At 38.2% G+C, this 26,118-nt stretch overlaps 1 protein-coding gene across 31 annotated transcripts in view; it reads left to right on the top strand.

Annotated features, from left to right (window-relative positions):
• Positions 1–26,118, top strand: part of NRCAM (neuronal cell adhesion molecule) — a 299,706-nt gene that overhangs the window by 108,635 nt on the left and 164,953 nt on the right. The window contains exon 1 of one of the 31 annotated variants that reach the window (XM_074340546.2): positions 25,940–26,038. The exons of the other annotated variants lie outside the window; for them this stretch is intronic. The gene's annotated coding sequence lies outside the window, so the exon portion shown is untranslated. Of the gene's footprint in view, positions 1–25,939; positions 26,039–26,118 lie in introns of those variants that run through there. 31 annotated transcript variants of the gene reach the window in all.

Raw genomic sequence — 26,118 nt, 5'->3', positions numbered from 1 at the left:
ACAGTACAGTACTTCTGTACAGTTTCTTTTGCCTTTAGTTTTACAGACACCACTCGTTTCCAAAGTCACTTTAAGTTAGCACCTTTTTTGTCCACCTACTTCAGTGAGGTTGTTTCATACACACGTTTGTAATACAGTCAGATTGTTTTGTCATAGCCTGCATTTCATTCTAGGATTCCCCTGACTTCCTAAATGATTTTTTTAAAAACTTACATACATTAAGGTTCACTCCTTGTAAAGTTCAATGGGTTTTCACAAATGCATAATGTCATGTATACTATTACAATTATCATACAGAATAGCTTTACTACCCCAAAAACTTTCATGTGCTTCACTTATTCAACCTTTTCTCCCTTCTTCCCAAACCCATGCCATCCACTGATCTTTTTTGTCTCTATAGAATGCACATTTTGCCTTTAGAGAATGCACGTTAGTAGAACGTATGTAGCCTCTTCAGACTGGCTTCTTTCACTCAGTAATATGCATTTGAGATTCATCCATGTCTTTTCATGGCTTGAAAGTTTATTTCTTTTTATCACTGAATAATATTCCATTGTATAGAATTTGCTTATCTATTCATATTGAAGGACATTTTGGTTGCTTCCAATTTGGGGTGATAATTAATAAAGCTGCTATAAAATTTATATATAGGTTTTTACGTTGACATAAATTTTCAACTCAACTGGATAAATACCTAGGAGCTGAATCGCACAGAAAGACCATGTTTAGCTTTGTAAAAGCCTGCCAAACTGTCTTCCAAAGTGGCTGTACCATTTTGAATTCCTATCAGCAATGAATGAAAGTCTGTTGTCAGCACCTTCACCAGCATTTGGTATTATCAACTTTTTGGATTTAACCACTCTAATAGGTCTGTCTGGCATCTCATGGTAATTTTAATTTGCAGTCCTCTAATAACAAATGATGTTGAACATCTTCTCGTATGCCTACTTTCCATCTGTATATTTTCTATGGAGAGTTCGCTGGTCAAATCTTTTGCCCATTTTGAAATTAGGTTATTTGTCTTTTTATTGTTGAGTTGTAAGAGTTATTTATATATTCAAGATGTAACATCCTTGTCAGACATATGATTTATAAACATTTTTTTAATCCTATTCTGTGAGTGGTCTTTTCACTTTTTTTATTGTGTCCATTAAAGCGCAAACATTTTTACTTCTGATAAACTCCAATTTTTCTAATTTTTTCTTATGTCACTTGTGTTTTTGCTATCATATGTAAGAAACTATTTTCTAATCCATATTTTATTCTAATAGTTGTATAATTTTAGCTCTTACATTTAGGTCTATTATTCATTTTGAATTAATTTTTGGATATGATTTGAAGTAGGGGGTCCAACTTCCTTCTTTTGCAACGCTTATATCCACTCACCCCAACATCATTTATTAAAAAGACAATTCTTTCCCCATTGAATTGTTCTGGCACCCTTGTCGAAAGTCAATTGACCATAAATGTAAGGGTTTATTTCTGGACTCTCAATTCTGTTTCATTGATCTGTATGTCTGTCTTTATCCCAGTATCACACTGTCTTGATTATTGCAGGTTGGTAGTAAATTTTGAAATCAGGAAGTATTAGTCCTTCACTTTTGTTCTGCTTTTTAAAGATTGTTTTGTCTATTCTGTGTCCCTTGCATTTCCATGTAAATTTTAGCTTTAGAAATATTTTAATCTTTGAAACTTATCTTTTAATTATTTTTTTCTTTTCCACCCTTCCATGTAGTGTTAATGTGTATTTACTCCTGCCCTTTCTTCCCCAAACTCTTACATGGACCTCTTTCTCAGGACCAATCAGCTAGCTGTTAATTAATCCTATTGGAAGTATCAGCTGATTAAACTTGGACCTTGCAGATATTTTACTGGAGAGGATATGTTTATAGTGATCTTTGGCTTTTTCCCCCTCCACCTCTCTTTCTCTAGTTAATTGACAGGTCTGTAGCCCTCCACCTACCCCAAAATCATTTTAATCCAATCCCTTTATACATTTCTATTGATCCCACTCCCCTCAAATATGCTGCTGACTTGAATGAGATGAGAGAGAATTTTCTAGGGTGATGGAAGTGTTCTATGTCTCTATTGGGTCATTTGTTACATGGGTGCAGACTTCTGTCACAACTCATTGAACTAGACAATGAAGATCTGTGCATTTTCTGTATAGAATTTTATTTCTTTTTTTTAAGTAAAAAATAAAATATAAACTTTTGGTGGCTCCCATCGCCTCAGCTCAAACGCCCTAACTTGTCATTTAGGGACTTTAAAAACCTGACATCTACACAACTTTCCAAGTTTCTCTTGTTATTTCTCTTCCGTGCCCTGTGATCCAGCAAAACAGAATTCTCTCTCTTCTTCATATGTACCATGTTTTTCCACTTCTGTGTTTTTGTTCTCACTTTTCCCTCAATCAGGAATGTCTTCCAGTCACTCATTGCCAGTCACCATGTATCAAAATAATCTTCCCTCAAATTCCATATCAAAAGCTATCCCCGTTCTCTAAACACCTATCTGGGTAGCATTTTGCATTTCTCTTATGGTACTCTTGACTTTCCCCCAATTTTATTGTACTCGTTTATATTGCAGTGTTTGCAGAGCATTTAGAATGTGCCTGGCACTATTTACGAACATCCTATTCTCTCTTCAGCCCATAAATTCCATGAAAGGCAAGACTTACATTTGCTTCATTTCTGTCAACCACAGGAACTAGATAAGCCTTTATTAGATGGATGGATGTATAGATGGAGATGAGTGGTTGGACAGATGGATGGATGGATGGATTAATTGGAGGGTATGGGGCAGTGGGGAATATTGGGGAGGGGTAGCCATTTCAGCATCTTTCGAACCACTGACATACCTTATGTCCTACTTGTAAGGTATATTGAATGAAATGAAATATGACAAGAGATCAATAAACTTTTGGTGGCTGTCAGCCAAGTCTTGAGCTTATAAACATATCCATGCAAATCGGAAAAACACGGCAGTGCCTGGGATGATTTTTAAACAGTTTTGTGAAGTCAGTTAAGTCATTTCCTCCATTATAATCCTCCAACTCCTCAGGGTTTTACGATGTCTTGCTCCTGGCAGTGCCTTCAGACTTTGTCCTAAGGCAGTAACTCCCAACTACAGCATCTGGCAGGTGGATGTGCCCAGAGGCAGTACTAAGCGGGTTTTGCTAATAGGGTGAACAAGCTCCCCTGGACAGGTGGGGAGATTTGCAATGTTTAGGGGGTCCAGTGAAGCTGGAGCAAGCGGAGATCTGGTGGTTATGCAGTCACTGGACATGGAAGCCTGGGTCAGGCTCACGAGATGCAACCTTTCAGCAGGTGCCGGTGCATTTTGGGTCATGGGAACCTGTATGTGAATGCGAATGCAGCTTCACTTGACGTTGGCAAAGCTTCCAAATGAAGCTTAATAAACTAAAGCCAACATTTTCCTCCTCCCCCTTACAAAAAATCCTTTATATAGGGATACTGGGAAGGTGGCAGGAAGCTTTCAAACCCTTAAAAAGAAAGCGTTGCCAAAGAACATTTGGTGGGTGGAAAGGAATATTTGTGATTCTTATCATTATCTTATTAAGATTTCATTTCTAAAATTCCGTCCTGTCAGGCCAAGCTAGTTCTTATGGATGATAGGGCTTCCCCAGCCTTCCCACCAGATATTCTTCTCCAGGGTCAGGGGGCCCTTGATAATCAAAGGAATAATGTTTTAGCCTCAGTCTTTCCTTTCTCAAATGGGCCACCTTAGCAGGGAGAAGGAAAAACATAACTAGAGAAATTGGAATGTTTGTTTGAAATCTCAGAGAACTGACTAGGTCAGAACACTTACGTGTGATTTAATCAGAGGAGGTGCACTTACTGAAGGCAAGAGAGAGAAGAAGGAGCCCCTCCCATACCCCCAGAGTATGGATAAGTGTGTGTGTGTGTGTGTGTGTGTGTGTGTGTGTGTGTATGAATTTATAAGTCCAATGAAAAGATAACAAGTTTCTATTTTGCTAAGATGTTGAGCCCACTTAACAAACGAAAACTTTTTAATACTCTCCTGTTGTGAAAGGACTTAAGAACAATGAAAATCTTGGAAGAGCTTTTAAAAAGTGGCAAAAACTCCAAAGCCCAGAAAGTATACACATTACACTTGCAATGTTGTTTGCAAAGTAAAGTTCCCCACTGAGACTTTGTACCTCTCTCTTTTTTTCTGCCATAATTACCTGGCTAGAATGATGACTCAGCAAAATAGCAATACCTGCATTACAGCCCAGAGCTCTGTAGGGGCTTCATGGGACTCAATTCCTTTCCTGGCTGACCTGGAACATTCAGCCTCCATGGAGCTTTGATTCATTGTGTTGTACATGTGATTTATAAACTCATCCAAGCCAAGCTTTCTCGCTCCTCTCTGGCCTATATAAGCTATATTTTGGCAGGCTGTAGTAACCATTTAAAAAAAGAAAACCAATCCTTTTTCCTCCTAGTTAAACATTTTCAGACCACAGCCACATAACATCTTGCTGTTGAGCCATTTGCAAAAAGGGAGTATACCGTCATTTTTCCTCTTCACGTTCAGGCCTACAACTGATTATTTACAAATCACACAAGCATTCTTCACCATCCTGTATTTTATATACTACTCAGGTAATATGTAAATGTGTTCCCATTATTTAAAAAAATGTAATCCATAATTACACGGATGAGAAGTAGAAGTTTTTCATCTCTGTTGCCCTACCCTCTTTAAATGTATGTTCCTTCCTCCCCAGAGGTAACAACTGCTATCGATTTTCTATATGTTTTTCTGGAGCTTCTCTTTACTTTTACATTTTACATCATCTCTTTACATTTAGAAATGCAATGTCCCTTTGCTCTTCATTGTGCATTTTAGAATCAGCTTGTCAAATTTTGTCGAAAAATTTCATGGACTTTGTTTGGAATTGTACTGAATTTATAGATTAATTTGGAGATAATTGATATATTAAGATAATGAGGATTTCTTTTAATGAACAGAGTTCTTTAAAATTCTTTTTTTTTTTTTTAATTTTCTTTTTAATTGGGGAATATTGGGGAACAGTGTGCTTCTCCAGGGCCCATCAGCTCCAAGTCATTGTCCTTCAATCTAGTTGTGGAGGGCACAGTTCAGCTCCAAGTCCGGTTGCCATTTTCAATCTTTAGTTGCAGGGGGTGCAGCCCACCATCCCATGTGGGAATTGAACCAGCGACCTTGTTGTTGAGAGCCTGCGCTCTAACCAACTGAGCCATCCGGCCGCCTCTCCGGAAGTTCAGCAGCAGCTCATTGTCTTAAATCTAGCTGTGGAGGGCACACCTCACTGGCCCGTGTGGGAATGGAACCAGCAACCATGTTGTTCAGAGCTCATGCACTAACCAACTGAGCCATCCGGCCAGCTCTAAAATTCTTAAATGAAGTTTTATATTTTTCTATCCAATAGTTTTCTTATGTCTTTCATTATATTTATTCCTCGGTATCTTGTATATTGTGTTGGATTATTTTAATTTATATTTTAAAACTATTTGTTGCTAGCATAGAAAAATAAAATTGCTTTTTTAAAGTGTTGGTCTCATAGCCAACAAAATTGCTGAAATCTCTATGAATTCTGTCATATGTATGTAGATTCTCTTGCAGAAAATCATACTGTCTGTAAACACTGATGGTTTTGTGTGTTAATTTCCATTATTTCTACCTTTGATTCCTTTTTCTTACCTGACTGCTCGGACAAGGATCTGTGGAGTAGAAGTGGTAATAATGACCGTCCTTGTCCTGTCCTGGATTTTTAAAGGCAGTGCTTCTAACATGTCCCTGTAAACTGTGATGTTTAATGTAAGTTTTTGGTACATATCTCTTATCAGGCTAAAGAAGTTTCCTTCTATTTCTAGTTTTTGAAAAACTTTATCTTGGATGAATATTGAATTTGGTTGAATATTTTTCTGCAGTTAATGAGATGTGCATATAGTTTTTCTCTGCTGATATTTTTATATAATGGATTCTTGACTATATTTTCCAATGTTGAACCATTTATATATTCCTTGGATACCTATTTTATATTTATACATTTTTATGCATTATTGGATATTTCCTTCAGCAATATCTAATGAAATGGGGAGCTAGACTTTGAAGCTGTCCAAAGTAACTTGTGGAGCCATGATTCTCTGATTTATGTTCAAGAACTCTCTGATTTATATAAATTTTGGGAAGGACGTGTACATGATACTTTTTGCTTATGGGAAGAAACTGAAAACCCAAAACACTAAATGACCGATCTAATATCACTCATTGGAAACAGAGTTATGTGGAGCAGTTATACTTACTGGGCTTTACAACTCTGCCACTTACTGGTGTATGAACCCAGTGTTCCTGTGGACAGTGGAGATCATAAGAGTCCCTGTGTCGTCTTATCAGAGATTAAAAGCAACAGTGCTTGTAAAGTGCTTTGTACAGTGTCCAGCACATGGTGAAGAGCTCACTCACTCATTCATCCTTTCAACAAACAATTGTTGCGCAACTTCCATGTGTTCTCGGAGCTGAGGATATAGCAGAAAATACGACAGACGAGGTAGTCATTTTCAAGAAGTTCATATTCTGGTAGTGAGGGACAGATAATAAGTGCGTACAAAAAAAGAGAAGATGGAAAGTCAGTGAAGGATTTCCAGAGTGGGCATGGCATGGCATGGTCTATATTTTAAAGAGCTCACTCTGGTGCTCTGGAGAACAGACTGTAGGATGTCAAAGCTAGGCTGTTACAGTCTTCAAGGCCAGTAAAGATAGTGGCTTGGACTAAGGTGTTACCACAGACGTGGTGAGAAATGGATGGATTGTGGATTTATTTCAAAGTATAATCAGTGGGATTTGCTTTTGTGTTAGCTGTATGGCTTACATTTTATAGTTGTTTGCAGCTACTTAGTGAAATGGGTGTGGGAAACGAGAAAAATTCTGGATGACTCCTAGTTTTTTTTATTTGAACACCTGGGCCATCCTCTTTACCAATATCAGCATATTTAGGGGAGGAACGGATTTTCTCCAAGGAGGAACAAGAGTTGATCATCAATAAAAATTGCCCCCATTATAGTCCATCTTTGTATTATATTCTAAGAGTCATTGCTGTCTTCTCTTTTAATGAGCAAGAGTATTTATACATTTTTATGAAGGTAATAAAAATAAATTTGATTTTAGTTAAAAATAAATATATAAACAGAGCTATAATTTTGACAAATCAATTTTCTCTTTTTATTTTCAGTGACATTTTCTTGTAACAACATAGAATATTTTTATAATATGGGACCATTGCAAAGTGTGTAAAGTACGTTTTTTACTAAAAGAAAACACATGTAAGTAAACATGTGCGTCACTAATTACCATTCCCCTATCTAAGCATTGCTCCCGAAAGTGACTCGGATTTACTATTGATACCTGTCAGGAAAACTTTCACAAAAGATATACATTCTGACAATTAAGTTCATGAACTTGTTGCAACGATGTTGCTAACCTTTTTTTTTTTTTTTTTGGTATCAGAGGGATTATTCATTATGAATTTGTACCAACTAGACAGTTAACCAAATTTACTCTTTGGAAGTGCTGAAAAGGCTGCATGAAAAAGTTAGACAAAAATGGCCTGAACTTTTCTCCAACAATTCATGGCTCTTGAATAATGACATTGCACCAGCTCACACGGCACTGTCTGTGAGGGAGTTTTTAGCCAGTAAACAAACCACTGTATTGGAAGACCCTCTCTACTGACCTGATCTGGTCCCCAATGACTTTTCTTTACCCAAAGTTAAAGAAAATGATGAGACGAAGACATTTTGATGACATTCAGGACATCAAGGGTAATATGACGAAAGCTCTGATGGACATTCCAAAAAAAGAGTTGCAAAATTGCGTTGACAGGTGGACTAGGCACTAGTGTCAGTGCATAGCTTCCCAAGGGGAGCACTTTGAAGGTGACCATAGTGATATTCAGCAATGAGGTATGTAGCACTTTTTCTAGGATGAATTCGTTAACTTAATTTTCTGACCTTGTAAAATGAATTCTATATGTGGTTCTTTATAGTAACTCCCGAAAATGTCATATAAAAAACTATTTCTTCCATAGAACTGTCAATATGCAAACATATACCCCAGGCAGAATAGCCTTTCTGACAGCAAGCAAACCTGACACATAGTATTTACGTTCTTTAGTAGTTCTTCTGATACTGGCCGACCAAGTGTCACCTCTGAAGAAACATTGCCTTTGACTTTAACACAGAGCTGTTCAACACCTCTTTGACTGGATCATCATAAAATTTACATGTCTGACATTCACTGGAGATTAAGTAATTAAGATGCTCTTAATGTTGCAGAGGAAACAGTACAATTCTCATTATTTTAATGGACTGGTGGACTCCAGGGATTTGCTAATAAGATGCAATATTTTGCATTCTAAGTTAGCAAAATTCACAATTTTGACTGTTTGGCAACCTAAATTCACAAGCTTTTAATGACTTATGTAGAAAGACGTAGTCTTACATCAAATCTTAGAGGACCGACCATTCTTACAAATAATAACAATAACTCAGGTAATGGTGGCTGTATTATTAGTGCCAGTCAAACTCTGAGCACTCCACCACCAGGGAATGAGTGGCCTTTTAATCTCTGCTTTGAGCAGGGTCCCTGAGGCCCTGAGGCAGCTGGCTCTGCTTTATGTGAGACCCTCTCTTAAGGGCCTCCCTATGGATGACTAATAGGTCTGTATGGTCCAATAAGTACACTGCAGTGTTTACACTGGAAAGACAAAAAGACAAATATTTTCTTTTCTTAATGTTATATTCCATTTTGTTCCAAAAATAACCTTAACTAGCTTATTAAAAAAGAAAAAAAAAGTATGACCCACTGTACAGTTTTGAGGTACAATTTCTCTTTCATCTGTGTGAACCTTTAATTGATGGATTACGCCTGTTGTATTAGCAGTAAGTGCAGTACCTTTCTCCTGAAGGAGGTTCACCCCTCCTTCAGCTGTCAAGAACTAAAGTGAAACACACATGAGGTTCTAGGCACTCCACTCCTAACGTCTGTCCAAAATCCTGTGCTTGGTGGAGAGAGCCTTCCTCCAGCCAGCCCAAAAGTGCTGTAGTTTCAGGCAGCGACCAGCATTGCCTCTTGGTCCTCCACAGTCCAGCGATGAAGCTAGTCTGCCCTAGAAGGTACCTCAATGTCCCGTCTCCCTGGGGAGTGAGTTATGGCTTTCGAAGAAGGCGCTACTGTGCCCTCAGTGCCACACTTGATCAAGTGTTTTGGGAAAGGATCTGTTCTGTGCTATGCACTTTTTAATGTACCGGGAATACAGTGAAGAATGGAGAATAAAAAACAAAACAGATAGGCTTCTGCAGGTAGCATATATCAATCAACAAGTAACTGAAAAGCAATCTATTTTATGTAACACCATTAAAATAAAGATGCTACTGATAAAGTTAATTTCTATATAGGGACGCCCCAAAATGGAGGCTGCCCCAGTGGCCCAGCCCACATCAAAAGTCTCAACCTAAGTCAGCTTGCACTTGCAAGGAAACCTAACAAACACCAATCACAATCCTGCAGCTCAGCTTAGCCTGCTTACCTGACCCTAGAAAATAGGACACACCAGCCTTTTAAGGAAATCCCTGATCTCCCAGCCAATCCTGCCCTATTCTAGCATTGCCTCTTCTAACGCTCTATAAAACTCACTCTTGCCCCAAATTCTGGGGAAGAGTGCTCCACTGTGAAACACTGTATGCCCCCAATCCATCGGTTGTCTGCTTTTGAATAAAGGACTTCAAACTCCTTTCTAAACTGGTTTAGTTTTGTCGTTTGATACTACCAACTAAACTATGACAAACCACCTACTACCGTGTTTCCCCGAAAGTAAGACCTAGCCTAACCATCAGCTGTAATGCATCTTTTGGAGCAAAAATCAGTATAAGACCCGGTATTATGTTACATTACATTACGTTACATTATGTCATATTATATTATATTATATAAGACCTGGTATATTATATTATATTATATTATATTATATTATATTATATTATATTATATCCGGTCTTATATTAAAATAAGACCAGGTCTTATATTAATTTTTGCTCCAAAAGACGCATTAGAGCTGATGGTCTGGTTATGTCTTATTTTCAGGGAAACCCTGTAGATAGAAGATGATTCTAATTTCAAGATGTTAAATTGTAAAAGTGGGGGGTGGGGAGGAGAGAGACAGAAAGAGAGAGAGAGAAAGGGAAGGTGGATTACCCTGAAAGAAGATTCTGAGATGAGGATTTGAGTGTAAGTAATTTACTTGGGAGGGGTCCCAGGAAGCACCAGCATGGGAATGGGCATGTGAGATAGGAAAAAGAAAAAGCCAATCACATATAGTAATGAGCAGGTAACCTTATTACCTGTAGACAACTGGAACCCAATCCCACTGTGAGCTTTGGGAGTGGTTTAGAATATGTCTTAGTGCTGTCCTACCCAATTGGTAAGGAGCCTGGGATATTTGCCTACCAACTCCTGTTGGTCATTGGTTGAAGTGTCAACTCAGCCAATGTGTCATCTCCCAGCTCTTCAGGCCTGCTCTGCGCCGAGGCCAAGCACGGCAGGGTAACTCTTCAGGTGAAGAGTGACAGATGCCTAGAGTAGGAAGCCATCAGTGTGCCTGAAGGATGAGTGCCAAGGGCATGCTGGAGGAGCACCAACAGTGTTACAATGAGTACCTCAGGACTTTTGAACAGTAATGTTAGATAATAACAAACACTGTGAAGAAAGTAAAGTGGAGGAAAAGTGTGGAGGTGGGGGGAGAAATGCCATTTTAGAGAGTGTGGTGGGAGGTGGGAGAAGTGGGTATTTGAGACAGTGACACTTGAGCAGAAACCTGAATATTGAGGATTGAAGCACAGGTAGACCTGAGAGAGGGGTGTCCAGAGGAGGACTGGCTGGTGTGAAGGCGCTGAGATGGCAGAAAGGTTGGTAGGTCTAAAGAAGCCATCCTAGGGGAGCATGGTCAACAGTGGAGTAAGTGGTAGAGAGTGCCTTTGTCAGGCAGACTAGGGCCCAGTCATGCAGAACTGCATTGCCATGACAAGGAATTTGGGTTTTATTTTCAATCTGAGAAGCTATTAAAGGGTTTTGCGCAGTAGGTGTGATTAGGTTTTGTTGTAAGCAATCACTGACCTCTGTATGGTAGTAAGAGTAGAAACACGAGATGGGTTAGGGGGCATTGTAACAATCCAGGTGAGAGACTATTGTAGCTTAGAACAGAGAAATAGAAATAGTGCAATGTTCTTAGGATAAAGGGGAGTGCTTCCTGTTCATGCAAAAGTAATATCCAACAGTTAATAATAAAAGGATGAAATATATAGCAGAGAAGACCTAAAATAGACTGGATCACTGACTAAGAATGAGACTAAAAATCAATAACTAATTGCACACTCCAGGAGCTGTAACAAGGAGAGTGACCTAAGTGTGCAAAAAGTCAAAAGAGCCAACAGGCTCAGAGCAGTAATAAAAATAAAATGCAACCAACCTAAAATCTGGGGGCCAGTGCTCTCCTTGGCCAGTCTCCAGGCCGTAGAGTAACATTCATGATTCATCAGCCCAATTGTGAAACATCTGAAAAATACTGTAGATTGTATTTAGGTTTTTTTGCGTAGGGATTTTTGCCCACCACATAGCAAAACTTTCCCAAATGCTCTTTTGCCAACACACCCCTCCCATCAGATAGCTCACCCACTCCTTTGCTGCCCCTAAAAACTTTCCTTCCCAAGTCAAAATTTCTGTAAACTCTGCCCACAAAATCAAGCCCAAGGAATCTTTCTCATTCATTATCCCGTTAGATTCTTAATCTCTCTTTTTGCCTTTGATCCTCTCCCAGCACACAGTACACTGTTACCTAAAATAGTCCTTTTATCCTGTCAGTCTCCTGAATGAAATCTTCCTGAGGCTCTTACTCCTTGCTGAAGGACAATGATCTCCTTAGTTGCTAGATAAGGCTTATCTCCCATTCTTCCCTCACAACCCTCAACCTCAGCTTAACAGAGCTTCTCAGAACATACCTTGTTGTTACCCCTCTGGGTCTTTGCTCTTTATCTTCCCCTACTCTGGAATTTTACCTTCTCTCTCTCTCTCTCTCTCTCTCTCTCTCTCTCTCTCTCTCTCTCTCTCTCTCTCTCTCTCTCTCACACACACACACACACACACACAAACACCCATACAATCTGCCTGCAAAATATATTACATCTCAAATCTTTGTCTTCAAGCCTTCCCTACACTTGGTGCTGTGCAGCAGAGGAGATATAGCAGATCATAGAGCAGCACAGTTACCAGTATTAGCTAGGCATGTATTCATTTATCAAGTGCCTACTTCTCACACCAACTTCTGTACTTAGTGTACACAGGTGACTATAACGTGCTGTTGCTAGCCTCAAGGAGCTCAGTCCAGTGGGAGAGATGAATGCAGAAATACACCCTTGTAGAATGTGGTGAGTGTGATGACTGAGAAGTGAACAGGGTTTGGGGTTGGAGGTGTTCGGACAGAGCAAATAAGGCAGGGCCAGGGCAGAGGGCTTCGCCCTGCAGGTGCAGGGAGCCAAGATTGAGCCCAACCAAAGGCCAAGTTCTCAGTACCAAGGAGAGCTCCTCGTGACCCGCCTGCAGCACTGCTTCATTTTTAGAACTAGCTCAAACTTCCTGTTAGGCTCTGTGCTGACAAGCAAGAGTTTCTGGCTTAAAGGAACCCTCAGAAATATCCTGGATCCCTTTGAGTTAGGAAAATACTCCTTCAAATATGCAGGGTTTGAGGATTGAAGGTTAGTTGAGAAATTTATAATCATCAGAGGATGTTCAAATCCTCAGAGGATGGTTCTCATTCTAGAATTTAAGATGGAAACCAGGACTTTATTTTATTGGGATTTTCTTTCGCAGGCTTTGGGGGCTGGAGCCTGATCCCTGACAACTCTAGACAGAATTTATCTCCCATCCTCTTATCCCATGCACCTAGCATCTATTATGTTATTTATGAGTGCTTTACTCAAAATGCTTGTATATTGTAAATTTCTAGAGTAGCACAGTCTAAGAAAATATATATTATATAAGCTACATATATAATTGAAAATTTTCTAGTAATCACATTATAAAAGTAAAAAGAAAAAGGTGAAATTAATCTGTTTTGTTTGTTGACTGGACAAAATAATTTTCCAGGTAGTCCTCCCAAAGGAGGATTTATTCAGGAAAAGGAAAAAGCAAAACCACCGCAGCATTGTGAGAACGTGCACCTCTGGCCACTCCTATGCATCCTTGGCTCCCATTCCAAGATGGCTGCTATATATCCCCCCCCACAGGAAGTTAGAACCATAGACTTTTAACAGGAAGTCAAGACTAGAGAGTAACATTTAACCCAGTAAATCTAAAATGTTATTTCAACATGTAATGAATATTAAACAATGAGATATCTCACATTGTGTTTTTCTCACTAAGTCTTCAGAGTCCAGCATATGTGTTCTCATACAGCGCATTTCAATGCAGACTGGCCACATTTCAAGTGCTCAGTTGCCACTTGTGGTTACGTAGTGGCTGTTGGATTGAACAGTGAGGCTCTGGATGTTAGAGACATGTCTGTATTCCTCCGCCAGACTTTCTGACATTTCATCTTCCCAAATTTCATATGTATTGGCCAGAGAAGCATCATCACTATAAGCAATGATGTCAATCCAAGTACTTTTTGTCCTCTGTGTACAACTGAGTAGGAGGGAGGAGCAAAGAATGTTTAAGTTTCAAAATAAATTTGTGCGTTAAGAAAAAAAAATCAATGTAATGGAATTAACCAGCTAGCTGACCATGTAGTGAATAGAAAAATGGATTAATGAATGGTGACAAAATACTTAGTCTATACAGATATGATTCATAATGAGGAAAACTAATGCTAAGGCATGTAATATGCCTCTTTCCCTTGAAAAGCATTTTGAGAATGTTAAAAAAAATGTATACTCTGTTGGTGGAGAGAAAAGAGCATCAGCAGTCAGGAGACTTAAATTTTAGTTTTAGTTCAGCCACTAAGAAGTTAAATTTAGATTTTTAAACAAGGAAATTAATCAGTCTAGCCCTCAGTTTCCTTATCCATAAAATAAAGGGATGGGGTTGGATAGCTCTAAATTTCTCACATTCCTCCTAAGACTTGTTGACTAGGCCTCTTAAATAAGTTCCACAGCCATTGTCCCCTCTTTGCCTCCACTGCTTAATTTCTTACCTGAACTACCACAGCCAGTGTCCCTACCAATTTCTCAAATCTATTCTGTTCTCCACACTTTAGAAAGATAACTTTCTAAATAAAAATGTCATCATTTAGTGCTTAGTGTCCATGGCAGTTGCCAAGGCCTGCTTTTATTTGCTCCCCAGCTTTGATGCCTGGGCTCCGCCAGACACACACACCCTGTGCTCTGGTTTACTGGACTGGTGCAGCTGCCAGGGTGTGACATAGGATTTGGGGACTATCTTTGTCAGCTCAAGCTGCTATAACAAAATACCATGGACTGGGTGGCTTAAACAACAGAAATTTATTTCTCACAGTTCTGGAGGCTGGAAAGTCCAAGATCAAGGTGTTGGCTGATTCAGTTCCTGGTGAGGCTCTTCCGAGTTTGCAGATGGCTGCTTTCTCACATGGCCAGAGACAGATCATCTCTCAGTGTCTCTTCTTATAAGGGCACTAATAAGGCTCTTCTTATAAGGGCACTTCTTATAAGGACACTAATCCCATTCATTTCTATGGGGTTTGGGGGATTTTGTGCTAGATATAATCTTCGAAATTAGTCAGAAACCTCACTGAAAATTTGAGGAGACTTAGACCAGGAAGGTGGAGTAAATGGCCAGCATCACACAGCTCACTAAGGTTCATAGCTGAATCTAGAATCCAGACTTTCATACTCTCATTCTAGTCCTTTTATGTCCATATAGAATATAAACAGTAAAAGAATCAGTTCCTCATTGGAATTCATATCTTCACTGCATTTTTTATTCTTTGTGAAATATCAAATCTATCAGGGGCCCACATTCCTCTTCCCTGATTCATCAGATATTGCTAACTGGTTTCATTAAAACTTGAATAGATTTAGTCTAATCCTATTCTCTGGATAGAGTCAAAACCAAGCCTTCCTTCTTGGCTTCTCCTTTTCTTTTTTCGTTTTAAATTATAGTTGACATTCAGTATTATATATTGGTTTCAGGTATGCAGTGTAGTGGTTAGACACTTATATAATTTATGAAGTGATTCCCCTGATAAGTCTGGTACCCACCTGGCACTGTACATAGTTATTAAAATATTATTGACTATATTCCCCATACTGTACTTTACATCCTACCTTATGACTCAGCAATTCCACTTCTGGGTATTTATCCAAAGCAATCCAAAACACTAATTCGAAAACATATGTTTACTGCAGTGCCATTTACAATAGCCACAGTATGGAAGCAACCAAAATGCCCACCAATAGAGGACTGGATAAAGAAGTGGTACATATATACAATGGAATATTACTCAGCCATAAAAAATGAAATCGTCACCATTATCAACAATACAGATGGACCTAGAGGGTACTATGCAAAGTGAAATAAGGCGGACTGAGAGAAACAAATACCATATGATCTCACTTATGTGTGGAATCTAAAGAACAAAATAAACCAAAACAGACTCAGATACAGAGAACAAACTGATGGTTACCAGATGGGAGGGCTGTTGGGGGGTTGGGTAAAAAAAAAGGTGAAGGGATTAAAGAAATACAAATTGGTAGTTACAAAACAGTCACGGGGCTTCTCCCTTTTATCCTTGACTTCATATAATTAAAGATAGCAAGAATGATGCCCTGATTTTTAAAATTTACTTTGTTTAGAAATAAGGTTAAAACCTTATTACTCATACCTTTAATTTTTCTCAACTATAAAATGAGAAATGTAAGCTAAATAATGTCTGTGGCTCCTTCCACTATAAAATTTCTATTTATACCCAACAGCCCCTAAAAGGTACATTTCACACAATAGTCATTATAAATATTTTGGAAATTGGTATTTCATGAAACAAATGTGGGTAATTCTAAACAGTATGACTAGTTCCTTGAATTTTATTGTTAATGGACCTAAACTTCTGCCACTTTAGGAGAGCTATATGTACTATGACTTTCCATAGCAGCACGAAATGAGTTGTGTGAGCATCAGATATGTTGACCAGTTTTCCACTATAATATAAAATGTTTATTTATTATTATTATTATTTAAAAACTTACCTGAAAAGCCCCTTAAGAATTTTATTTTATTTATACTTGAACTAAAAAAAAAATCTTAATTTAGAAAGGAATCTATTTATTTATCTGTTAGTTAGTTATTTGTAATTGTTTAAGAGATACAAAAGTTGTTTTTTTAAGTAAAAATGATTCTACGTTCAGTTCTTTACTTGAATTTTCAATGTACCTGGAACATTTTTAAGCTATATCAGGATGATGAGAGAGCTTAAGTTTAGTGGCCCGACATAGAATTAGGTTGGGTTTCCTCACATAAAATCCTTTAGAATATTTTTAAGCTTCTAGTGAACCTTAGAAGGATCTGGAAAACTGTGTGATTGGCTAGCAGAATATCAAGGGTGGGGAAGGCAAATCAAGAAGGTCTTGTAACTTTTAGTATATTTGCAACCAAAACCCAGGATTTTAAAAACATAATATTGTTGGGAAGGCTAACAGTTTTAGCTGTTAATTCTTACAGATACTTTTAAATCACTAATCTCTCTAGTTTGTATCCTTTGAAAAGACTTCTATGCTTTTTATTATTATATTTTTGTAAACACTGCATCCATTCTTCGGGATACATACAAGTGGATACAAACATACCAAATGACAGCCTTTCCACCACAAAAAGCTCCAAATTGGATTAGACAGCGGAAAGGGGCACTTGGAGGGTGAAAGACGCTGAAGGTCCCCTCATGGATTGCCTGCCTCAGTTATGTAAATGAGATGGGTGGTATTAGACAACCTTTTAAATATGAGTAATTAACTATGGAAAATACGGTCAGCAAAACCTTGAACTAGAGAGAGATCATCTGAATGAAGCAGAGGTCACGGACTGCAAGCCGTTCATACAGACCAGAACAAAGTGGGTCTGTGGGGTTCCATTTGTGTGTGTGATCATTTCAAATCAAATACCTGGGAGAGAGTCATTTTCAGAATTAGTGTTTTGATTAGGAGAGGTAATTGAAAATATGCTTTTGTTCTTGCTATTAATCCCCATCGATGGTAGCCCTTTCTGCTGCTTGCGGAAAATAGGAAAAAGAGTTAAGCCTAAAAGGGAGACTACCATTAGTAGAGAGGTGTGGTCGTGCTTCATCCTGTGTGCGAGCAGGGATCTTTCCCAGGAATGTAATTTGAGGCATGGGGGCCACCGCAGTCAGTTTATAGCAATACTAGGATTTCTGTGCTTCAGCTGCAGGAACAAAATAAATCTGAACACCACTAACGAGCATTTTTCATTCCACCGCTCTGGAATTAGCTCTAAAGGGACAAAACACTGCCCCTATCTTTGGAGACTTTTGTGTGAAATAAGTAGCTGAGCACTTTCTGAATCTAAAGAATGAAAGAGATCAAAACAGTTAAATCTGCGATTCCCCCACCTTCCCCCCAGCATTCTCAAACTTACTTTCCCTTATTTGGTAGCCATCCAGCCAGGCCCTTGTCTCTGTAGAGAAACCGAAAAAAAAAAAACACACAAAAAAACTGCTGGCGGAACAGATTCATGGGACATGAATCAGCCAGGTGAGGAATTGAAGGCAGAACTTTCCATTCTCTTGTCTTTTTTTTTTTTCCTCCTAACACTATTAGGAAAAAAAGGAGGAAATCTTCTGTCTGTCCTGCGCAGGGAAATCTATCAGTGGCAGAAGCATTTATTGCCTATAGAGCCAATTATGAGTCATGATTTCAATGCCGTGTTCCTTTTGAGGTTTAATACCTGCGGTCTGAAGGAATGCACGTGAACCATTAACACTAAGGCTTGTGCACTAACGAATTCCAGCTCCACAGTTTTCTTGCTGTGTGACTTTAGGCCACTTATATTCCTCTTTGACTGTGTGTCCTCTTCTGTAAAATGGCAGCAGTATTTGGAAATATATCATGTTATTGTGAGGATTAAATTACCTAATATATGTACCTATGCCTAAAACAGTGATAGAAGGATTCAGTGAATGCCGCCTTTTAATATATAACCATGTCAAATTTTCCCATTTTCTAGTTTGTCTCTTCATTTCTCGTTCCTCATTTTATATAAAATATTAAATATATCAAGAGCATCCCATTTTATTATTCTTTGGTTACTAGAAACCGTTTTATATTTATTTAAAAATAATTGAAAGAAATCCAGAGGGGAGGGTGATGTTTGCAATCAGGCACCCCTTTCAGGGCCTTGAGTCCCTCACAGGCACAAGCTGTCCAGTTCATCATACCTCCGTGTCAGGTTTCTCGTCTCAGGCAGGACTGTGGTCTTGTCATGCCTGTCACCTTCCACACTGATGGCAGTGACAAAGCCCTGTGTCAATCAGCAGTCTTTCCTGGTCAGACCACATCTTGTCCCTCTGTCCCTTCCTCACCTTTATTCCTCCTGTTCTTTTCATCTAGGGGGACCACCCCTATTCTTTTCCAGAGATGGGCAAACATCTCATCATTTTCCTATTTCTTCTATGGATATTTTATTACTTTAAAAAGGATAGCTTCATACAATAGTGGGCTTTAGAAACGCCAACTAGAATACATTATATTTGGGGATATGGTTGTAAATAAAAGGAGTTAAGGAACTGTGGAAGCTTTGCAGGCATATGTACATATATACACACACACCAGGGGTGCCAAAAAAATGTATACAATGAATACAAGTGGACACTTTGGTCAACGTTGCTCAAGCAGTAGTTTGCTGTAATCAGAAATTTCTGGATGCCGATGGTAACCACTTTGAGCACCTCTTGTAACTGCAGAAGTCAAACGTGACTTGTATTCATCTTTTGTTATCAGTATATATTGAGTATTACAATTTTAATACAGTTTTCCTTTCTTAAAATGTGTATACATATTTTTTTGGTACAGAGGGTTCACACACACAAATACACACATATTTGAAATAGAAGGTATGCAGTGAATTTGGAAAGAAAAAAGCTAATGGAGGGTTCTGGATAAAGAAGACACAGGTAAACAAAATAGCTTCCAGTTTTTCTATTGTTAATCAGTTTTTATTTACTAATTAATTACACTTATTTTCCATTTTCTTTTTCAGTTAATAATGAAGAAAGGAAAGATAAGGTGGAGAGGATTTGTATGGTAATAGGAAAATAAGGGTGATTGGGAGAAGTGACAGAATTTTAAAATAAAGAATTTATAGAACAGGCAGACTGAAATATAAAGTGATTGTTAAAAGTTAACATTATTAAGCATATACTAATAAATAAGATAACACTTTGCATATATCATAATACTTTTTCCTTAGACTTTGTGAGGTAGGTTACTACTATTAAGATCATTGACAAGTGGAGAAAATGGACTTTGAAGAGGTGAAGTGTCCTAAGGTTACAAACCAGTAAGGGGACAGAGCCTGAGTTTGAACCCAGGACTGTCTCACCTAGAGTTCTACTATGCCCCTCTATGAATTTATAGAATAAATGAGCTGCAAAGGAAATGGAAATATGACATAATAACTGAGGAAGAGGAAAGTTTTAGGAAAAAAGAAAAATAACAACCTCTGAATTGGTGGAAATGGTGGAATGATTGAAAGACTATTAAAGGAAAGACAGCAGGTGTAGCAGAACAAGGAGTGACAACATGGAAAAAAGGGCGTTGTGCCAAGAACTGGTTATTCATGCTAATAATTAAGTGAGGAGGTGAAGATGGTTTTATTTGAATTTAATGTTCTTCTCAAATTATATGTGAGTTCATATCCAGAATCATATGCAGAAAAGCCTGGCCAGACTCAGACATTCACTGACTGGTCTAACAGTTAGTAGGTACCTACTATGTGCAAAGCACAATGCTTGGTGTTGGAGTTAACAGAAATGTTTCTAGTTCAAATTGGGAAGGAGTGATGATTACATTTTTAAAAGCTGAATCATAAAAAGCGCAGTCAATGGAAGGTAAGTGCTAGATGCTAAGGCCTACCGGAAGAGGAGCAGTGCTCTGGTGACTGAGTTCCCACGTACGTCATCACGGGGCGAATGGATCTGATCTTAGTGTTGGTGGAAGGGCGGGACTTAGAGGGAAGAGTGAGGAGCACATTCCAAGATCCAAGAGTGATGTCTGCAAACAGTCTGAAGAGCTGCAAAGCTGGAATGGGCCTCGAACACAGACCTGTTCAGGTAGAAGAACCTGTCCGTGTTTAAGATCATGGAATATCCACGGGGAGTTGTAGGTGGAGGGTGGATTGCAAAGGATTTTGAATACTAGTCTAAGGATTTTATTCCATAGGCAGTGGAAATCTCCTAGCATTCCAATAATACACGCTAATTAGTGTTTGGAAAGATTAACACGTTTTACATCTATTGAATTGGCCAAGATATTTTAAGATAATGTCCAGGACTGCAACATGTAAAGGTGACCCCATACACTTGTGTTTGCACTGGAAATAACAATGCAAGCACTTAAAAAACAAGGTGGAATGACACATCCATAAAGACTTTTCACTTCTAATTATTTTACGAAAAATTTTTCAAAAATCCTTGGTGTCTGGTGATAATAATTATAGCACAGCATTACAGTGGAATACTGTGTGTTCACTTGAAATGACAATTCTGAATACTATTAGCAATATGAAAAATATTTATCACATAATATTAACTTCAAAAATTAAAAATTTCAAGATTGCAACTTTGTTGAAATTATACACACACACACACACATTCAGACAAGAACTATAAGGAAACTGATACATTGGAGATGGGGGGCTGTGAAGAATTTGATTGTTTCCTATAATGTTTTCTAAGAAAAAGAAAGATGAGTGGGATTAAAATTGCTAGAAAAGGTAAAATCATTTAAAAGAGTTGCATTGATCTTTTAGGGACTTTTAACCTGGATTTTGAACTTCCTATCATGTGAACTACTAAGTGTTTAGGGGGTTCTGAATTTTCATGGGTTAGAGTTCCATACACTCAACAAATACTTAGAGTTATCCATGACTCATCTACTGCTTGGACTACTAAAATTAATCTAACGGAGACTGATTTGTAATGTGTCCCCTGCCATCATTGTAACAACTGTAATGAAAGAGAATTTATTAAGAATTTTTCTAAGAGGTAGTAGATTTTTACAATTCAGAAAAGATTTGAAAATATGTGATTAAAAAGATCTCTTCTAGCTAGGGTGATTTTGGTGAATTTTGTCAGAGTAGAAGTATGAAACCTCTATTTTATTTTTTATGAATGAATTATTCAAGTGAGGTTTTAGATGTCAGAAGTAAAGTCATTTTGAAAAATGCAGTATATTCTTATACAGAGATATATTCAGGGGAGACTGAATCTAGAAAAAGGGGGAGAGAGAGAGAACTTAGTTAAGAAGAGGTAGTAAAAATTTCAAAAAAATTCAACAGTTGAACACACTTGAACAATGTGTGTTTGTTGAGGTCAAGGTCATCGAGTATAGCAACTGAAACAGCCAATGGCATTGAGGCTTGTTTTAGACAAGTGATGGAAATGGAACTTATTTGCTCTTGGAAGTTGGGCTACATTTCTGTTGAATAATTTGGATGTTACTGGAGCTGGGGAGTCCCAGGCAAGTAGTTAGGTTGAATCATATGAAATTACTGATGTTGGATCTTTTTTGACCTCCTAAATGTCAATTTCATATGGTTTGATCCTTAACATGTTTTCTATTCCTTACTACCTCCTATTTCTTTCTTCTCATTTCTATCCCTGTTGTTATGTCCTTCCAAATTTCAGTTATGATTACATTGTTGCTATTATATTCTTTGAATTGTCTGATAAATTTTCATGTATGTAAAGACAATTATGACTAAAAAGACTGTACATACAATGCAGTTGGACACATGTTTTTAACAAAATGCATGGTGTTTAATATATTAACACATACATGAATTGCCATAAAGGAACTCTCTATAAAAGTGCTGCAAGGACACTGAGTTCAAGAATTTCTGGCTCATTTTAGTACTCTTGTTAAAGGTGTTCAGTGTTTTGATCACTTTCATTTGAAAAATTATTTTCTTACAGAATTATTCTTCACTGTAATAACAGGGTTCTTTTTTAAAAACTGTGGTTTGCAATATATTGCATATATATATATATATATATATATATATATATATACACACACACACACATATATATTTACATAGATGTATATACTGTAAATAAGGTGGGGCAGGAGTGGGAGGGAGATGGGGTTTGAGAAAAAGAGGAGCTGAGAATTAATGAATGTTTTGTTGTGATGGTGTACTGGTTCAGAAAGAAAACCAAGCCCTCTGTTCTCTTGAAATATTTCAAAGTGTACCAGTTATCTTCAAAACTGTTTCTCTCTGTCTCCTCTTTAACTCAGCATCACAACACCTTTCTAGAATCGTGGCATTTTGCCTGTCAGTAAATTATGAAAAAGCAATAGGATGCCAGTCTGCTGTGCCATCATATCATCTGTGGGCATCCTGGGTCTCTATACTGTATTTACAGAAACAGATGGCTCTTGTGACACTTTCACCAAATGACATGGCACTTCACTTGCCTCTACCATGCAGATCTGCAGCTTTCAGAAACAGGCCCATTGGTGCCTGTGAGCTTGTGGGGATAGACTAATAGTTCAGGGTAGAATGCTTCCATTCTGGAAGCATGCCGGAAAGAATCATTTGCTCATTTTGTAATTCTTAGATGGTGCTTGATTTATTTTTATTTATTTAATACAAACACTTGCACAGCATCTGCTATGTGCCAGGCTTTGTTCTAAGTGATTTACAAATATTAACTTATTTAATTCTCATATCAACTTTATGAAGAAGGTCCTACATTATCTTCATTTTACAAATGAGGACACTGAGGCACAGAGAGTGACTATTTTACGCCTACCGGGGGTGCCAAAAACATGTATACAAGTGGACACTTTGCTCAATGTTGCTCATGCAGTAGTTCGCCGTAATCAGAAATGTCTGGATGTTGATGGTAACCACTTTGAGCACCTCCTTTAATTGCAGAAGTCAAAAGTGACTTGTATTCATCTCCTGTTATTGGTGTATATTGAGTATTACAATTTTAATATAGTTTTCCTTTCTTAAAATCTGTATACATATTTTTGGGCACCCTCTGTATATTATAATATATTTAGAACTATAAAATTTGTATAGAAAGTAATGTTTTTTAACTGAAAATTTCAGATTGGATCTATTTTAATCAAAAATTAGGCACATAATTTTAGGTTTAAATGAAGAATTATATCTGTAAAAAAGCACATCAAATATTCTTATGTACTTAAGTTAAAGTGGGTACCAGGTCACAGCATGTAGAAAATCAGTTATATGCCAGAAATGGGTAAGTGTGGACAATCTTGCACATGGGAAACAGAAAGCAGGATGTACACTTCACTGCCACAAGTTGCCTCACCTGGCCTCCCAAATGGAGCTGCCTGTTTGAGAATGATGCATTAAACAGGATAGTGGGTCCATAGCCTGAGTTTAAAATGGAATATCCAAAATGACATTTCGAAGACAGCTGCTTTTATGGAAGTAGCAGCTGTCAACTTGAACTTTTCTTAATAAAAATCACTGCCAGGTGAAAGAATTACTTCCAAGTGCCCTCTTCGGCAGGGCCGTCCCAATGGCACTGTTTTCAAGGGGGGCAATACCAATTTCTGTCATAAAATGACAGACTCGATGATGGAATTCAAGGAGCCTATTACACTCGGCACCTCCGTGTACCGAAACATGTTTTGAGAGCCCACTGAGTAACCGCTGTTGAAAAGGAACAGGTCACAGTGGGGGCAGAGCGAGACACGGGCCTGCAGAAGCATCTAGCGTTGAGAGGCTGCGTGGCTGCAGTGACGCGGCGCTGAAAGAATTCCGATCAGGCCGTCGGTCCCGCTGCGTAACCAGGCTCGCCTCCCCTCCGCTCAGCCCTCCTGTTCAGAACACAATCACAGTTTAAAGCACCATTTTAAGTCGTCCTTACACTGTTCTTTGAAATACAGCCTTCTTTCAAATTGATGCATGAGCCGTTTGTATACCTGTGGGGATAGCTGATGAGGAAACGGTGTTGTTAATACATAATCATAGAAAAACAGAGGCACATTCTACTTCCCAGTCAGAATGTGTACGTTTTTAAATTCACTCCAAAGAAATGATTGGAAAATACCGAAAGGGGTAACAGGTACAGTCATACTCTCTAGCGTGACTTGTTACCAGCAGTGTGTGCCATTTTGGTGACCTGGGCAGCTGGTTATTTCTGTTTCCTATCAGCTGGTACTCCTACTAACACATACACAGAGCAGCAGATGTAAGCAGGAGGCGATGTCTTCAAAGGCTCTTCCCCATACCTGTTTTATATTTTAAGAGAGTAAAAAATAAATCAGAAAATTATTTTATATTTTTCAAGTTTCCGTTAGCAAATTCAGAGCTAATTGGGATATACTAGTAAGGGCCCAGTCAGGATTCTCTGCTGCCCCTCCTTGGTGGGTGTCAGAGGTCCTGTGCTGTGATTACCGTGGCTCTCCTGACAATATGCTTTGAAGGAGATGATGTTACATGTTTCTTGTGCTTTTGTGAAGAAAAGCATTATTTTAGGCAGGCCTTAAGAAGTGCTGAAAAGAGCTTCAAAGAAATAGATCTACCCAGTATTCGTGACAATCACTGACCTCAATGTGGAACACATTTTTAGGTTTGTTCCTAGGAGGTGAACAACTGTAATTGAAAAATAGAGTAAATAGACACTTTCTAAACTTGAGTCACAGCTGGAGAATGACTTGTAAACCTGCTTCTCTTCACGTTTTTCCAGAGAACCTTAAAGCTTGAAAAAATAATCATTAGAAATGCAAGCAAAAGCTGGTGGCTTCAGACTCGTAGCGATGCCAACAGTGAGATCTTACTATAAATCTTAGAACTACGGCTTAGAACACCTTGCATTACTTTCTTTAGGTTTCTAAACATGCAACATAACTCTGATGCACTTAGAACGCTAATGAAAATACCTGTTCACTATTTATTATTAGTATTATTTGTGTACTTATGTATCAGTAAGATCTGACTTACACGAATAATAATAATCAACATTTAAAAGTTTTTACAGCTTGGATGGGTAAATACTGACAGTGGATATTATAGAAGCCCCAAAGAGGAATGAAATTGAGAAATAAATTGGTAGGAGAAAAGAGACAAAGGAAAATAGTTATGATGTTTATTTTTGCTAAGATCTCCCATTAACTTAAATGAAGCAAATAGAGTTTCTAGGCAACCATGAAAGGAAAAGGGCAGAAATCCTCCCTGTGAGTTATATGGATGGCAGGTTATGTATGTTTTGTTTCTGGTGCTGAAATAAACAGGCCCGTCTCGAGCAGTTACTGTGTCCTGTAGAGAAAGAATAAAGGACGACCAGAGAGGAATTCTAAAATGTTATTTTGCGTTAATACCAGGTTAAAAAAAGAAGACATTATGTAACAGCTTATATTGTCCCCCAATAGGTGAGAATATGGCAGCTCTTTTCTCAAAACAGTGATTTTACCAAGCCAGAACCTATTGTGTATTTTGCTAAATAATTTTGAGCAACAAAACAGATTTCTGTTGCCTTTAAATGGATACGAGGAGATGTTTAACCCCTATTGTATTGTCACAAAGCCAGGCTGATCACCCGGGGAGGCCCCAGAGGTCTGAGCAGCTTTGGATTGGCTGTCAGAGGACTTTACCATTTTACTGCACGTGGTCCGGCCACAGCAGGGTTCAGTTGCCAGTGTTTTATCTGCAGAAATGTGCTGGGATGGGCACTTTGTTAAAGATTTTCCTTTTGCTACTAGAAGGAAATGGGAAGCAATAAGATAACTTCATTTGTAAGGTAACATCTGTGCTTATTTCTGTACAGAGGGAAGTGATGTTTGACTGCTTACGGGGCTGATTGATTTTTGTTCCCCATCT

This window comes from Rhinolophus sinicus, chromosome 4 (assembly GCF_057876585.1).
Source record: "Rhinolophus sinicus isolate RSI-liver-muscle chromosome 4, RSI-T2T, whole genome shotgun sequence".
NCBI classification, from domain to species: domain Eukaryota; kingdom Metazoa; phylum Chordata; class Mammalia; order Chiroptera; family Rhinolophidae; genus Rhinolophus; species Rhinolophus sinicus.
The sequence above is the reverse complement of the archived record's forward strand: the minus strand, read 5'-3'. Positions and strand labels throughout refer to the sequence as shown.